Genomic DNA, 16,316 nt, shown 5'->3' on the forward strand with positions numbered 1-16,316 from the left:
TGAGGACCACAACAATTGGCCTCCTATACACTTTCTTTTAAGTTATAAAGTTAGATTGCAAATAGTATTTACAAACCTTTTCACGTTTGTTTATGTTCCCCAAAACAATTAAATGATGTACTTTTTTGGATTTCAGGTTATAAGTAAATGCCTGAGGAGTAGGTTTGTGTGAAATAATGGAATGGTAAAGTTCATACTAATTTTATTATTATTTCAGGTATAAAAAGAGATTTGGTTATATGTAGGGGAAGGAAGGGGAACCGCACATATTTTATCTGTAGCAAAAACTCGAAACGGATTTGTTTTTCACCATCCCATCCCCCAAGTGAAATAAGACATCCTAACTTTTTGTTATATACCAGTTTCTTTAGCGATGGTATGCAAATAGAGCGTATTAATGCAGGAAAGTCTGATTTTTTTCTTGAAGTTTACCTATGAATATTAAAATCCAACCTTAGAGAGTAATGGATATAAATGACCCCGAGTGAAATTATGGCTAAACTAAATCATGTTAAATAATTATTTTTCCACATTGTTATCTGGGTGAGAAGATATGATATCAGGGACGGATGATTGATATCCCTCTTGATTAATAATCCAGAGTTCAAATGGCATTTTGCCTTATAGCATGCTTATCTGTGTGTATGGTGGTGTATGCTTATGTGGATGGGAGTTTGATGTGGTTTTTAAGAATTAAGTTCTTTTAGTATCTATTTAAATGACTATAAAAATTTTGGTATGAATTGCATTGCTGATGAATATATTTCTAAGGCAAATATGTTTGAAATGCTTTGCACAAAAGTAAAAATTAAAATACTATAATAATATTATACACACACACACACCTAGGAAGGCAGGATTGATCTAATTTAAGGACATTCTTATACCTGTGATTACCTTTTGATGATATACTTTTATTTGTGTTTTAAAAAGTATCTCACAATAAACAACACAATGTATAATTAAGGCTTGATTTTTGGATGTCAGCTGTATTAACAGAAAGGACTTGTATCATTGGCATTATAATCACATTTTAATGTTATTTTTCTGTTTTTCGAGTTTAAGGGGATTCAACACCTTTAAAATAAGTAAGAAATGACGAGTAATAAGCATAATTATATATGGCAAACACATATTCGTTACTTTTTAGGAAACACACATGGAAAACTTAACAGGTGAGCTTGTTAAGAAACTAGAAAGTTTGCTGAGAAACATTTTCCAAGTAAGGCTTTTAGTTATTTTTTATAACCATGTTTTCAGTCTTGTCAACAACAAAGATAATCATAATAGAACTGATTTTTCTGATTTTGTATGTGACTGACACTTGAAATTCAGTTTTATATAATCAGTTGTCATCTGCTGTGATTCATGTTAGCCCTGATCTATAGGTAAGGACAGGAGATGTGATTCACTTTGGGTGATCCAAATGTAGCAGTTGACATTTGAATAAGTTTTGTTGGGTCCAAGTTTTCAGACTACTATCTAGCCATAAAGTACAATTGTATTGCTTGAATTCTGGTAATTTCATCTTCAAGATTAATGGATCATTCTGACATAAATAGAATGGGAATTGAAACCTGTCAAGTATTCATTTGTCACATTTAATTGGAATCCAGGTAATCTGCAGTGTTTTACTTGGTTAGGTTTTAATCAAGATTTGTATTGGATTTTCCATGAAAATACCATTTTGGATGCTGTCCTAGTTCCTAATTATTATTACCTCAAATATTTTCCTTGCATTTTAACCTATGTGAAACAATGTAGTTATAACTGATATTTGGATTAACTTCCATTGTACAGTTTAGAAGATAATTTCCAGTGCAATAATATAACATCCCAGTGTCATGATGCTACCTGGGTATACGTTAGAACAGCTAATGATGAAAATAAGTTGTCACGAGGTAACTAAAAATAACTAAAATACCTAAAAGGAAAATTTAAGTAGATAGGCAGTGAAATGCACTTATGTTTTACAAAAGCTTTTATTTGCTTCCTGTACTTTAGCATAATAAACACAATTTCATGAAGAAGGCCTGTGGATTAATCAGCTTTATAATAAGCTTTATCCTACATTCCAACCCACCTTACTGCCAAATGATGAATGAGGTTTTATTCTCTTATTAGCTTAGGAAAAAGAATACACTGTAAGAATCAACATAATTTCATGAAACCTGAATCTAATAATTAGAATGAGCCCCACCATTTTAATAATTTCAGATCCGGGTATTTACATCCATGGGTCTCTGGAAAACAGTAATGGAAATTATATCATTAAAAAAATTTTCAAGAATTTTTAATGAATTATACATTAATTCATAAAAAACATCACTCATATATTTTTCTTTGCTCTTCATGAATTATTATCAATATTATGATGATTTCATGTTGATCTTTTGATAAGATTGAGGAAATTGGTTATTTATTATTTCAATAAAATACACCTAGTGGGATAGGATATTTTATTTTATTATTTATTATGGGGGGGCAGAGGGAGAAGGAGAGAGAGAATTTTAAGCAGGCTTCACGCCCAGCATGGAGCCCGACTCAGGGCTCGATCTCACAACCCTGAGATCATGACCTAAGCCAAAGGGATAAAGTATTTTAAAATATGGGGTTCATGGTAGGACGTTGAGTAATGATAAAATATTTGATAATGAACGTGTTAAAATAATTAAAACCTACTGTAATGAATTCATAATTCAAGTAAAAACCAAATATTAAGCTTAAAACCATCATCATTTGAAGAGCATAATTTGACTATGCAAGAGTTTGCCCTTATTTTCAGATTTTCTCTTGGAGCAGTATTTAACAGTTTCTTTAGATCTATTATCAGTATTTATCTTGACCTTTGACTTCATGCTATAGTCTACTTACTCTTTTCAGTTACCCCCTGGATTACCTTTGCAAATCCAATTTGGCTTTGCTATGTATCCTGTAACCATATATAGTGTTTAACAACTCAAATATAAGAAACTCTCCATTTGACCTCCAATCTCAATTTTGCCATTAGGGTTGGGTATGTCACTTACTCCTTCTGGATCTGCTTCTAATCATCTGTAAGGCAGTTAACAGAATTAACTCTAGAATCTTACTCAGATCCACCAATCTGTGATTTTTCTCTTTATATCCAATTTTTCCTAGATGTTTTACTCTCCAAATCAGAAAGAGAGCTTTGGGTAGATTTTAAAAAGTTAAATGAGTTAAAAAATTTGGCCACTCTAAAACGCCTAACTAATTTTATGTCTCTTGATTTTCTCATGTATTTAAAAGGTGATTTTGATTTTTATACACTAATATTTCTGAGCCCCCCAATTCCAAACTTTCTTACTTTTTCAGAAATGTATAAGTTAGGCTTGATCATTGTTTTATTTTTTCTCCTCATTCCACATGTGTTCAGTAGTATTTAGAGTACACTGTTTTTGAGGATTAAACCATGGTACAGTCCATCATGAACCCATTTTGTTTCTGCCGTAGACTTTTCACATTGCTCTCAGAAATACTGAGGGTTGCTGGAGGGGGCAGGGGTGGGGATGGGCTAACTGGGTGATGGACATTAATGAGGGCACGAGGTGTAATGAGCACTGGATAGTATATAAGACTGATGAATCACTGACCTCTACCTCTGAAACTAATAATACATTATATATTAATTAATTGAATTTAAATAAAATTAAAACATTTAAAAAAGAAATAAATGAGTATAATTGAAATATCAATTGGAAATGAAACACCATTTTAATAAGACCAAGGATAATGAGAATGGAGACTAGACTTGTAACTTTGTTTGGGATAAAGGGCTCTCTCTCTACTTTTCTCCCACCTACCCAATTTCCAACAGTCACTTTTAAGGTCCTGCCATCTAGTCACCATTGGTTTGTACTGTTTTCAGTTAGATTGAGTTAAGTAGCAAGGCTGTGTCTTCCATCTTTCCAAAAATGCTCAAACACTTGTTAATGGCATAAGCATAATACCTCAAAACAAATGCTCTGCAAATGCCTTTTTTTTTTTTTTTTAATTTCTGCAGGAAGAGATTAACATACCCTGGAAAGGATTCTTTTGGATGGTTCTGCTTTTCCGCCTGGGGTTTTATTGCCAGAGGTGGACTGCATTTTCTACTTTTCTAGCCATCTGTGAAATGGCTTTGTGCTTCCCAAGTATCCCCAAGTCCACATGCCCCCACTTCTGGAGGGCTTTATTCACTTCTGCTTTTTCATGGTGATTAGAGACAGAAAGTAATTATAGAGGTTGTCTGCAATCAAGATGTGTGTTGCAGCAGATTTCCAGTAACTGAGCAGCACAATCTAAAAGAATCCAAAGAAAATACTGTCCTAGAGAAGAGGCAATGCTGTGGATAGAGTATTGTGGTTTAAAAAGCAGGCTTTGAAATCTAATGTCCTCGGTTTGAATCCTGGTTTTTCCTCTTCCTAGCAGTGCAATTTTCTGACCTTTCTTATCGCCACTTCCTTCAATAATAAAGCAACTAAATGAAATAATAACATCTAATAATTTATAAATAAATAATGAGTAGCAATAATTTCCCCATATTCATTGGTGATAGAATTATTTTCTATTATTCAAATAGTAATGATAAATAATGTTGATTGTTATTAACTTCAGGTAGATTTGACATAACAGAATAGCTTAGTCATGAAAGCATCATAAAAATGTTTAGTCTCACAAAGATAACAATTCTAAAATTATTGGTAAGAACCATATTCTCACCTTGGATACCTTTTAGTCGATTTCTCATTTTTGTGGTACATCAAGGGGTACCACCGAGGAGCAGATATGTTTAAATATATCAAGGATCTTAAATGAAAGGAAAAGAAGATTCTGTCCTCTGGCATCAAATGAACCCTACTCTTTGTGTTCTTCATCATTCAAGGTGGGGAAAAGCCGTTATTACCCTCCTATATTCTTTTCTCACTTTTAAATATTTTTACATTTATACCCAGTGTTCCAATTGAATGCGTATTCTTCACGTGTATATTTCCCTTTGAACTGTTGTAAAATATTCACACTGACAGGGAAAACAAGCTGAAAAAGTGTCCAATTAGTATGCTTACCAAACTCTCAGCCCTTTCTTTTTAATCTCAATATTAATAATTAACACTGATAAAATGTGTGGCCATATTACCCTTTTTATTCTAATTTGGTCCTTTAAAACTAGATCATTCTGCTGAACCCTTATGACATTTGAGGATGGAATGAGCTCTCATCAAATCTCAAAGTGACTTTAGAGGTCAGTTAGTGGCTTTGTTGCCTCCAGACTCTCAAATCATTTGCTTATCTGAATTTCAGCACACTTGTTAGATAATGCATTCTATGTTTAGCTCCTTCTTTCGTTAGGCTATTATCTCCATGATTTCTTTTTGCATTCTTTTTTGCCTATAGACTCTATGTACTTCCATTCCTTCTCTGATTTTTTTCTGGAGATATGTATAAAAAAATTGATGTTACTGAAATATGACAACACTCTTAAACATCTTTTATGTGGTAAAGAAACACTAGAACTCATCTCTTAAAGTGTAGTTAGCACTCAACCTCAGAGGTTAGTCCACTTATTGAGAAACTGTTTTACTTCGATATTCCTCTTCGAGGATAAAACACTCTCTATTGTTACCTCTTCTACTGCGGGGATTTTTTTTTTTTTTTTTTTTGTAAGAAAAGCATTATCTTCTTAAGTAAAGCAAAGCAGAATAATATTATTCCTGGCTCTGTTTAATGGAGTAATTATATACTGACAAATCTGCGGTTATTCATTTGATTCAACAAACGTGTTGAAAATAAAATATGACCAAGGCTCTCTGAGGAAGTTGAAGTGTATGAGAAGGAATCTCTGCCTACATGGTGCAGGTCCTTATGTTGGGGAGATACAACCGTGATTTCAGTAAATTCACTATAGCGTGAAAAGGGGAAAACTCATTAGAGAAGTTCAGAGCAGTGTGAAGTACAGAGAAGGGAGAGGAAAATTCTACAGATGAAATGATTTTAAATGCACTTACTGAAATTTTTACATTATAAATAACATCTTGGACTGGAAGAAGGCATTGAAATGGTATCTGCATTGTACCCCCTTTTTCTACATACCCATCATCTACGTCATTTAAAAGTAATTATTAAATTGGTCTGGAGGCTTTACATTATGCCAAATAAAGTGAAATTATTTGTTTAATTTTTCTAATCAAGTTACTGTTTTTTCTTTTCTTTATCTTCCTTTGCTTGTTCTTGTTGCTAAACATAATTACTTCAAAAACTTTAGAATTTATCAGTGATAAAATTGGCAGCACACACTAAATCCAGGTTGAGACTACAGAACAGATTAACTTTATGTCTCTGTTCTCACTCTGCTTATAAATATGGATAATTAATAAAAATATGTGTTATTTAAATAAGGCCTTTCAAACCTAATAAAGGCCTGTAAATAATCTTTTTAAGTTATTATTTCTTTTTAGAAGATCAATTATATTACTTGAGTTAAGAAGATGATTAGAGTAGATTATAGAAGATTGGATTAGATTAGTTTTAGTTTTGCAAAACTAACGCATTCCTTGTGTTGTGGTTGCAAATTGTTTTTGTGATTGCTATCTTAAGATTCAAGTTAAGTTCATCGGTATTTGTCTTTATGGCACATTCCCTTTCTATCTGAAATATAGACAATAGGTTGCCTTGTTTTTAAATCTTGTTTCTGGTAAGTTTTTACTTAATTTATGCAGGTTGATTTTTTTTTTTTTTTTTTTTTTTTTAGACATTACTCTCATTATTTTGCATGCCTTCTCATTACTGTCCAGGAAGTAGAATTGTAAGTTTATTACAAAATGAAGATATATTTGAAACACATGCAAATTTAAATGTTTTCCTTGAAACAGATTTTCAACTGCCAGAATACGATAATCTCAAAAAAACCCTAATTTTTGATACTGGGTGTTCAAATGAAACTGTGGCGAGGGCTATAAAATGTATTGGTAATAAAAGATAGTAGAACAGTAACCTGCTGTTTAACAACTGTGTACGCATTCATTTCTATTGTAAAATATGTCTTTTACAATTTTATTTTTGCTCTGAAATGCTCGCCAACTATGTCGATGAGGTAATCAGGGGACCCACATATGATCTGAGAGCGGTAAGCTTCTCTGAGGATGCTTTCCTATGAGCCATAGAGTCTAGACTGAATTATGCCCATTGTTTTTATTCAGTATGAGGCTGAATTTCACCAACCCAGCATTTGTAGCAAAAGGTCATAGCAGTCATAGCTGAAAATTGTATACAATGAACAGGGAATTTGGAATACTCTGAGAATTCATTGAGTTCAATAACCATTTGTTGTTTAAATTCCCATGAAGGATCCAAAGGTGAATGAGACATGTTCTCTGCCTCCTAAGCGTTTGAATATCGTGGTGGAGAATGACGTGTACAGATGTAGATATTTAAAAGTAAAGGCGTGGGAGGCTCTATGGAGAGGTTAAATGCTACCAGAACCACAGGATGATGAGTTGGGGATATGAAAAACCACAGCCAGGCTCTGAAGGATGGGTAAGTAGGGATTTGAGAAGAGAAGTATGGGTAAAGTTACAGGGAATAATGAGTGATGTCATGGAGATCAACCTGAGAGGGTGGGGAAACCGTGGTGCTATTTTGCCAACTTGGGAAAAATGGAAAGAATAGCACATTTCCAGGAGAATGAATCTGATTAAGACATGTGGACTTTAAAGTACCTTTGAAAAATTCAGACAATATCTAGCAGGCCATCGAAAATGTCCATCTGAAACTAGGAAGTATATATAAATTGCAGAAATACAGCTTTTAGAGTCACTAGAACCCTGGTGATTATAAAATCTTGGGAATAGCGAGACCATCAATGAACATATGCCACTGAGAAGAGATGATACCCTATATGGGATCTGAAAAAAATATTGAAATATAAAAGAATCATGGAGAAGTAAGTTACAGTGAAGGTGCCTACGAATGATATTTTTTAAAGCAAAAACAAGCTGTGGCAGGCTGAGGGGAAATTTGGAATTAGTAAAGTAGTGGTTACAGTGATACAGAGATGAAGGAAGCAGATACATGATCACGCAGACCTTGATAAGAGAAAGAGCTAGAAGACCCAACTGAGAGATATGATTGTTCTTTACATTCTTCTCTCTGACGATGCTGTAAGCTAAATGAGGACAGGGCCTTTGCCTTGTTCACCATAGCATGATATAACTGAAATAATTCCTACACACAGGTATCCAAAAAAATTGTTAAATTTAGTTATATGGTCTAAGGGCCCAGTGTTTCTGATGGAGATTCAGTAGAAGTGAGACTACTAAGAAAGCTGAAGACCAGGAAGTATAGTGTAAAAACACACTTGAGAATGTTTTTCACGTAAAACAAGTTCATTATAATACCATTATCAAAGTCAGGGCCATGGTTGCATCCCTTGACAGCAATCTTAATGAATTTCTTTTTTTTAAAAAAACTTATTTATTTATTTGAAAGAGAGAGAGAGAGAGAGAGGAGGGAGGGGCAGAGTGAGAGAATCCTCAAGCAGACTCTGTGCTGAGCATGCAGCCCGACGCGGAGCTTGATTCCCCAACCCTGAGATCATGACCTGAGCCAAAACCAAGGGTTGGTCACTCAACCGACTGAGCCACCCAGATGCCCCTTAATGAATTTCTAATCATCTAATGCTTCCATTGTTCGGAATTATTATTTTTACAAAATTTACTGAAAGTACTACAGTCTGAAATTTCTGTGTAACAGCTTTTGCTATATTTCATTGAGTAATATATTAATTACTCTTTTAAATGAGTTTTGGCCTCTAATACCACTTTTATATTTCTCTTTATACTAGACCATCATTTGTCCACCTCACTGTCTTGAAATTTAAATAGTGTCTAACTAATTGCATTTTTGTTGACATCCAATAATAACATTTTCCTGGTCATCATCAAACATTTTTATTTTGTAATTATAGGATTCCTGACAGTGTAAGAGTGCTATCAATTGTTGGTAATACTGTGCAAATAGATATGTTTCAAAACAGAAAATCATGAAAATAGAATTTGCTTGAGAAATAAATTCAAACAACTTAGTACAAAGACTGTCCAAATCCAGGCTATTTGATATGTAAACAACACCACAGAAATGCAATGTCAAAGATGCTTACCACAGGGGCGCCTGGGTGGCTCAGTCGTTAAGCATCTGCCTTCGGCTCAGGTCATGATCCCTAGGTCCTGGGATCGAGCCCCGCATCGGGCTCCCTGCTCCACGGGGAAGCCTGCTTCTCCCTCTCCCACTTCCCCTGCTTATCTTCCCTCTATCGCTGTGTCTCTCTCTGTCAAATAAATAAATAAAATCTTAAAAAAAAAAAAGATGCTTACCGCAGCTAGTACACAAGGGAAGAAATGCCTCTAAATACATTATGTGCAAAGACTTACTAATAATGATTTGCCAGGCAGATGTCACTTTTGGTGTTCTTATCTAAGGAAGGTCAACCATCAATGTCACATAAATTTATTCTCCTTTCTCTGTGTTCATTGTTGCTTAGTAGGAATTATGAATAGGTTCTTTATTGATAAAACTTGTCTCTTCCAGCCCAAGATAATCTAACCAATTGCTGCATAATAATTTCCAAATAAAAATGCAACTCCTATTTAATCACACATACACTTATTTGGTTTATCAGACATCTCTAGATATATCCATTTTTTTGGCCTGGCATATGCACTCTCCATTGTCCTGAAGCTTTGAATAGAGAGTATGGGAATGTAGGGTGTGCCAAGAAAAGACTACCTGTCTGGTTACCAGATGGACTCTAGGTGGTACCTGGCAATTCTTTTCCCCTCAATCTAAGAATCAAAATTTTGTCAGTGCACAGAATTGTACAGAGCCAAGACCAATTCTCAACCATATTACAAGATCCTGATTTCAAACTTGAGCATCAGTTTATCAAATTTTGAGCAAGAGAATATCCCATTCAAAAATAGGAATATCCCTACTTCTTCTCTCAGACAGTACTCTTTTTCTTTAAGGAGATCCAAGTCAAATCAGCATATTTAAATCTTAAAAGATTGCCTGGTGAGGGTGGAATCAGAAGAGGGACATCATCCAGACCCCTTCAGGCCAGATTAAATCTTAAAAGATTGCCTGGTGAGGGTGGAATCAGAAGAGGGACATCATCCAGACCCCTTCAGGCCAGATTAAGTCAGCTGAAACACATCCACCACTGAATGGATCATCTCCTGAAAAATAGATTGCTTTGGGTTCCTAGATTCAGGGCATCTTTTAGGACTGGGCACCAATTGAGATCCTGTGTCCCTACCTTGTGTTTGTTGTTTTTGTTGTTTGTTTTCTCTTTAAGGTCAACTCTTAAGGATTTTGCATATCTTTTCTTAAAATATGTAAATTATTTTTTCATTATCAGCTTTAAGCATGTTTATATAGCCAAACTTCATTCCCCTCCTTGCTTCTGGTCCATTCTATAAAGTATCTTTGCATGATCTAAACATTCAGACAATTATTCATCAGATCTATTATTTACCTTGACAGTTAACTTGCTGTTACTCTAGAGTGGGTGACACCTGACACTTTAAACTGTGTATCAAAAACATCTCCCAGACTGATAAGTAATTTTCAACATCGTTATTTCTATACTCATAATTTCTCAGATGATTCACACCTAAAATAAATTCAGTATTCAATTATACAAATAGTTGGAGGAAGTTGAGTTTTAGGGACCAAACCCTATTTTTTCCTTTTACTTTGGTCAGGGCAATGTTAATCATACATCATCTTTAAACAGGTGATGGGAAGCAACATGTTCACACGGAACCATATTTTATCAGAGTTCTTCGCCTTAAGCTTCTTCCCCTTTATTCGGTGTGATCAATTGTATTCAGCCTTCACTAGTTCTTTGAGAATTCAATTTTGAGAGGCACTTCTAGTCTCCTGGACAACATTGGTTCATCTCTTTCTCCCAGAATAATGAAGATCTAAAATCTAATTCCTGCCTATTTCGGCCCCAGACTGTTTTTATCCTCTTTTGTGAAAACAAACCCACGTGCTTTTCTTTTGTAGCCCAGGTCTGGGGATTATCTATGTCCTCAGGATCAAGTAGCTATTAAATTAGTTCTATCAATTGTCCATGGGTTTAGAGGTCCCCATGTGTGTTTTTCTTAAGTAACTACATTTTATTTCAGAGCACAAAGTGTAGGACTTTTGACTTGATTACTTAGCCTTTTTTTTTTAAGTTTTTGAAAATACTAGGGAAAATACGTTACTCTTATTTACCCAAATGAAAATTTCTGAATTTCTCTGACATTTCTTTCTGAAAGGAGGATTAGAGGACTGTTCCACAGATTGACTCTGAGGTTTCATATTTTTTTATTATTTTATGCATTCTAATAACCTTACGTCTTTATCTTTCCTAACTTCACCATCCCATATACATTTTCTCCCTTGTAATACCTCATCTGGGACATTTCGAGGATCTTTGATTCGTTTTCTATACCAAAAGTCATTATATTTGAATCATTTCAGACTACTAAGTTTCTGTATTCCTTTTGAGAAAGCTTTTAGAAAAGTTTGCCTGTCTTATAAATTTTCAATTTTAAAATGTCCTTCTTAAATCTAACTTAATTCTTCTGTGTTATAATATATAATATATAATAGTACTATATAATAATTATATATGTCAATATTATATATAATTTATATATATAATATATGCATTTGCAAAGAATTGATGCCAGAATTTTGAGTCTTTGTCCAAGTTCCACCACACTTTCAGGAAGGGAGCCTGGATCAATACACATAATATCTCACTCACTTATAAAATGGGAACAAGAATTATAATAATTACTCTCCTATCTTCCTCAAAGCGTTGTTGTGCAGTTATACCTGAACATATATTTTTAGGTAGTTAACATTTAATAAAATTATATCAAGTTAGTACTTTACTATGTTCATTTGGTTATTTATACTTCACACTTTTTTTCTGGTTCTACAGCTTTTTCTTTTCCACGTCAAACTTGTAGTGTTCATAATATTTAGTAAGTGCATGATTGTTTTCTTGCCTACAAAAATGTTCTCTGGCCTCACATATTTTGCCCAATAGGTAAATTGTTTCCTGGTCCCTTTTGAAATCCATATTGGTTTTCAAGGCTGAGAGCACGTGGTCCTCTATGTACTGTGAAAAAGTGCCAATATTTATAACATAATTCTGTGAAAACCACAAAGAAAACTTATTAATAGTTTCAAATTTATTTTCTGCAGTTAAGTGGCTTCTGTCTGTAAGAGGCCTACATATATTTTCCTGGATTTATTGTGAAAGAGTAGTAAATGACAGAAACCAGTAACTCACAGAGATATTCATCAAATAATTATTAAAGATCATTCAGCAGCAGAACAGTTCTTAAAACTCTGAGATTACAGATGACTCTCAAATATTCCATGGCAGTGAGAAAAGCCTTGCAAAGATGATCGCCAATCAGAGTATGGATAGACTCCGCTAATTAGGCACCGATTCATAGCACTTATTCACTTCTCCACACACGCTGCTAATTAAGCCAAATATATTTATAAATGTAGAAATCAACTTTTATGGAGTATTTGAGATAATTTTCAGAGTATAGTGCAAAACACCCCAATTACAATGCAACTCAAGCATAAAGGGCTGAAAGGATTTTAAAGGGAAGTCATCATGCAGTATCTCTAATGTCAGAGACAAATGAATTATAGACTTACTCACTCCTGCTCACACATAAACACACAAAGCGTGAAACACCAGAAAAGAACAATATACCATAAAGTGGGTATTATACCTACATTAAGGTTTATTGGAATGATGAAATAGTATCCTTATTAAGTATCTAAAAATAAATGATAAAAAGGGTAAGGTAAATTGAAATAATAAACTAATAATTTTATGGTACATTAGTGCTAACCTGAGGGTTCTACATATTCATTTGCTTTGTAGAATCACTGAGGAAGGTAATGTTATCTGCATTTTATAGATGATGATCCTGGGAAGAAGATATGTAAAATTATGGTTAATAACTGATAACACTAGGTGTTCAAGACATAGGAGTTGTTATTATTTATATTTCTTGCTTCTTGCTATTAGCTCCACAGGGCTATATTTGCATCACTGCATTTAAAGTTCATGAAATCTATTACAGCTATGATGATTATTTCTATTTAAAATCATCTTTAAGTAGAAAATTAGTTTTATTTTGTATTTAATAGAAGCATTCATTTATTTTTTTTTTTTAAGATTTTATTTATTTATTTGAGAGAGAGAGACAGCGAGCATGAGAGGGGGACGGGAGGGTCAGAGGGAGAAGCAGACTCCCTGCTGAGCAGGGAGCCCGATGCGGGACTCGATCCAGGGACTCCAGGATCATGACCTGAGCCGAAGGCAGTCGCTTAACCAACTGAGCCACCAGGCGCCCAGAAGCATTCATTTATTATGTAGTTTCGAGCAAATCATTGATCTTGTGTCATTGTCTACAGGCAGAAAGACATTCCTTACCTATTTTTCAGGGACATTAAGAGAATCCCTCTTTTTATTGTGTGATTTAGAAAACACAATGCATTTTTTTTTTTGTAATTTTGGAAAAGCAGTATTATATGTCATCATTGAAAACCACTCTAAATCGTGGCTTGCCATAAATGTTGAGACCTGGGATCATAAGTGAAATAGTCAAGTTTTTATATCATAAAAATAAGGAAAAGGCTAATAGATTTTTTTTTCTCTTCAGAATAACAGAATAATAGTAGACTCAAAATCATGATCTGCTTAACGAAATACAGTAATCAAAATAGGGTAGGGATTAATACCAGGTGCTTTATTCACTGGTTAAACTTGATAATTCTGTTCCTTATGCCTGTATCTCCTTGGTAGTTCATTTTACACACACACACACACACACACACACACACACACACACACACATCAGTGCACCCTCTTCCAAGATTGGGAAGGTGCTTCACTCGATGGAATAATGCACATGTATAAGAAAGTACAGCATTAGCAGCCCATTTCTGGAATTGGTCCCATGACTCCTAAAGATTGTAGAAACAAAGCAATTAACTTTTTAATTATGCAAACCATTCAGTAAAGTAAGCACTAAAAAGATGTTTAAACAGTTTATTTAATACTTTTAATATTGTCTCAGTAATGTTGGAAATTTCAAAATAAGCTAAAAACAGGCTAAATGCACAAACTTTCAGAGATTTTTTTAAAAGTCCTCTTTGCAGGATAAATATAGGAGAAAATACTTTCATACCCATATTGCTATCTTCAGAACTATTAGATTGAGGTAAATATGATTTTTATATTACATAATCAAATTAGAAAGTATCCTAGCTATTTCAAGACTTGGGCACATATATTTTTTAACTGCAACACAAGCCCCCTACCTCCCTATGGAATTTTTTTTCACTTTTTTTTAAGATTATTTTTATTCTTTTGGGAGAAAGAGAAAGAAAAAAGAACAAGCGGTAGCGGGCAGGGGGAGGGTAGGGGTAGTAGTGACAGTCAGAGGGAGAGGGAGGATCAGACTCCCCACTGAGCAGGGAAGCCTATGTTTGACCCCAGGACCCTGGGATCTTGACCTGAGCCTAAGGCAGAGGCCTGAGGGCCCTCTGATCAAGCCCCGCTTTGAGCTCCCTGCTCCTGGGGAGACTGCTTCTACTCCTCCCCACTTGTGCTCTCTCTCTCACTATCTCTCTCTCTGTGTCTGTCAAATAAATAAATAAACTCTTTTAAAAAAATAAAAATAAAAAAAACTTTCCAGTGAGAATGATTAATTAGGTTACTCAAATTAAAAAAAAAAAAAAGAATAAGAAACTCCCTTAGATACAGTAACAAATTAAGATAAATTGGAAAAGAATTTTGAAATCACTGGCATAACAAGTTAAACGGAATATATATCATCTGCAAGAAAGAATTTCCAAGTCCCTCCTACTAAGGTATTATGCCCTGTTAAATCTTTTAATAGTAGCAAGAAGATACGGCTTACAAAGGTAGATTGATGACTCCATTGATGCTAGCATTTGCAATATTGTAATTTGTTTTTCATACTAAAATAAGAATATATATTTTTAATCTGACATATGGAATCACTTCAAGTATTTAGGAATACACAGGCATGAAAGATGGTGCATATTTCAGTGTGGGATTAAGTAGAAATATCTATTTTAACTGAGAAACTGGCATTTTTAGTTCGCTAATAATTGACCTAGTCATTAAGCAACTGAAAGCCCCCATCTGCCCCTGCTGCTCGCTTGTAATTATCATACATGTTTTAGCATCAATGCCATGGCCTTCATTTCCTCCTATGGGAAGAAAGCATGGCATTTCTGAAGAGGTTAAGGCAATTCTCTTGCCTCGATAGGGGAAAAAAAGAACAGAAATATAATATAGCTACACGGAGAGATTCCTGTCTCTGAGCTTTTTTCATTTTAGCAGCTTGAGAAATATTGCTGCATGTTATTGCTCAGACACACATTCTTTCTAAACGAAGGTTACTACCATTGATTCCAAAGAGCAAAAGGATCCATTATAATATTTTTTGCACTTCATTTAGCCAGTCTCCTTATTGATTGGACTTCATGAACTATCTTCTTCTACCTGATGTGCCTTCCTAAACAATTCTGAGGACAAATATTTTATTTAATGGCTCAACATGTGGAGAATTTGACTTTCCAGTTACTGTATTTTTCAGATGCCCCTTCTGAAGTTTCTAAGCAAACTTTAGGAAATCTCAGCATTGCTCACTTGGGAAACACATACACAGACACACATACACACATACTCGTGCATATACACACACCATCCCTGATATGCTGGGCTGAGAAGGCTAATGCATATCTTGGAGACAATTTGAATAATAAATTATGCCTTCAGAAAGATTTTATTTTAGAAATGTTCTATTAAGGTCAATAGTTTCATTAGTTGTAAACTCCTAACATACTGAGACTTTATATTTTAAAATGAGTAATATTTTCTATATTAAACTTTATTAAATGGCAAATGGAACATTTGTAGTACTTATTTCTTTAAAATTTGGATCATTTTCTCTCATTGCTGAACATGCCAACCTGGAATTCAATGTAATTCTTTAAATAATATACCAGCAAAAAGGCTGTAAGGCTAACTTATGGCTATAGTTTTCTAATGCCTTCTACTGCTTTTCTTCCCTCAAGAATATAAGGCGAATATCTATGTTTCCACAATAGAGATTTATAGATTGTGTTGATTAAGTTAAAGTAACTGTATGCTAACAGAATATTCTCGAATATTGCTTCAAGGTTTTTTTTTTTTT

At 34.2% G+C, this 16,316-nt stretch overlaps 1 protein-coding gene across 9 annotated transcripts in view; it reads left to right on the forward strand.

The window, feature by feature from the left end:
• The window catches only part of PCDH7 (protocadherin 7), a 414,694-nt gene that overhangs the window by 193,471 nt on the left and 204,907 nt on the right, over positions 1 to 16,316 (forward strand). The window lies entirely within an intron of this gene.

This window comes from Phoca vitulina, unplaced genomic scaffold (assembly GCF_004348235.1).
Source record: "Phoca vitulina isolate PV1807 unplaced genomic scaffold, GSC_HSeal_1.0 scaffold3, whole genome shotgun sequence".
Classification (NCBI taxonomy): Eukaryota; Metazoa; Chordata; class Mammalia; order Carnivora; family Phocidae; genus Phoca; species Phoca vitulina.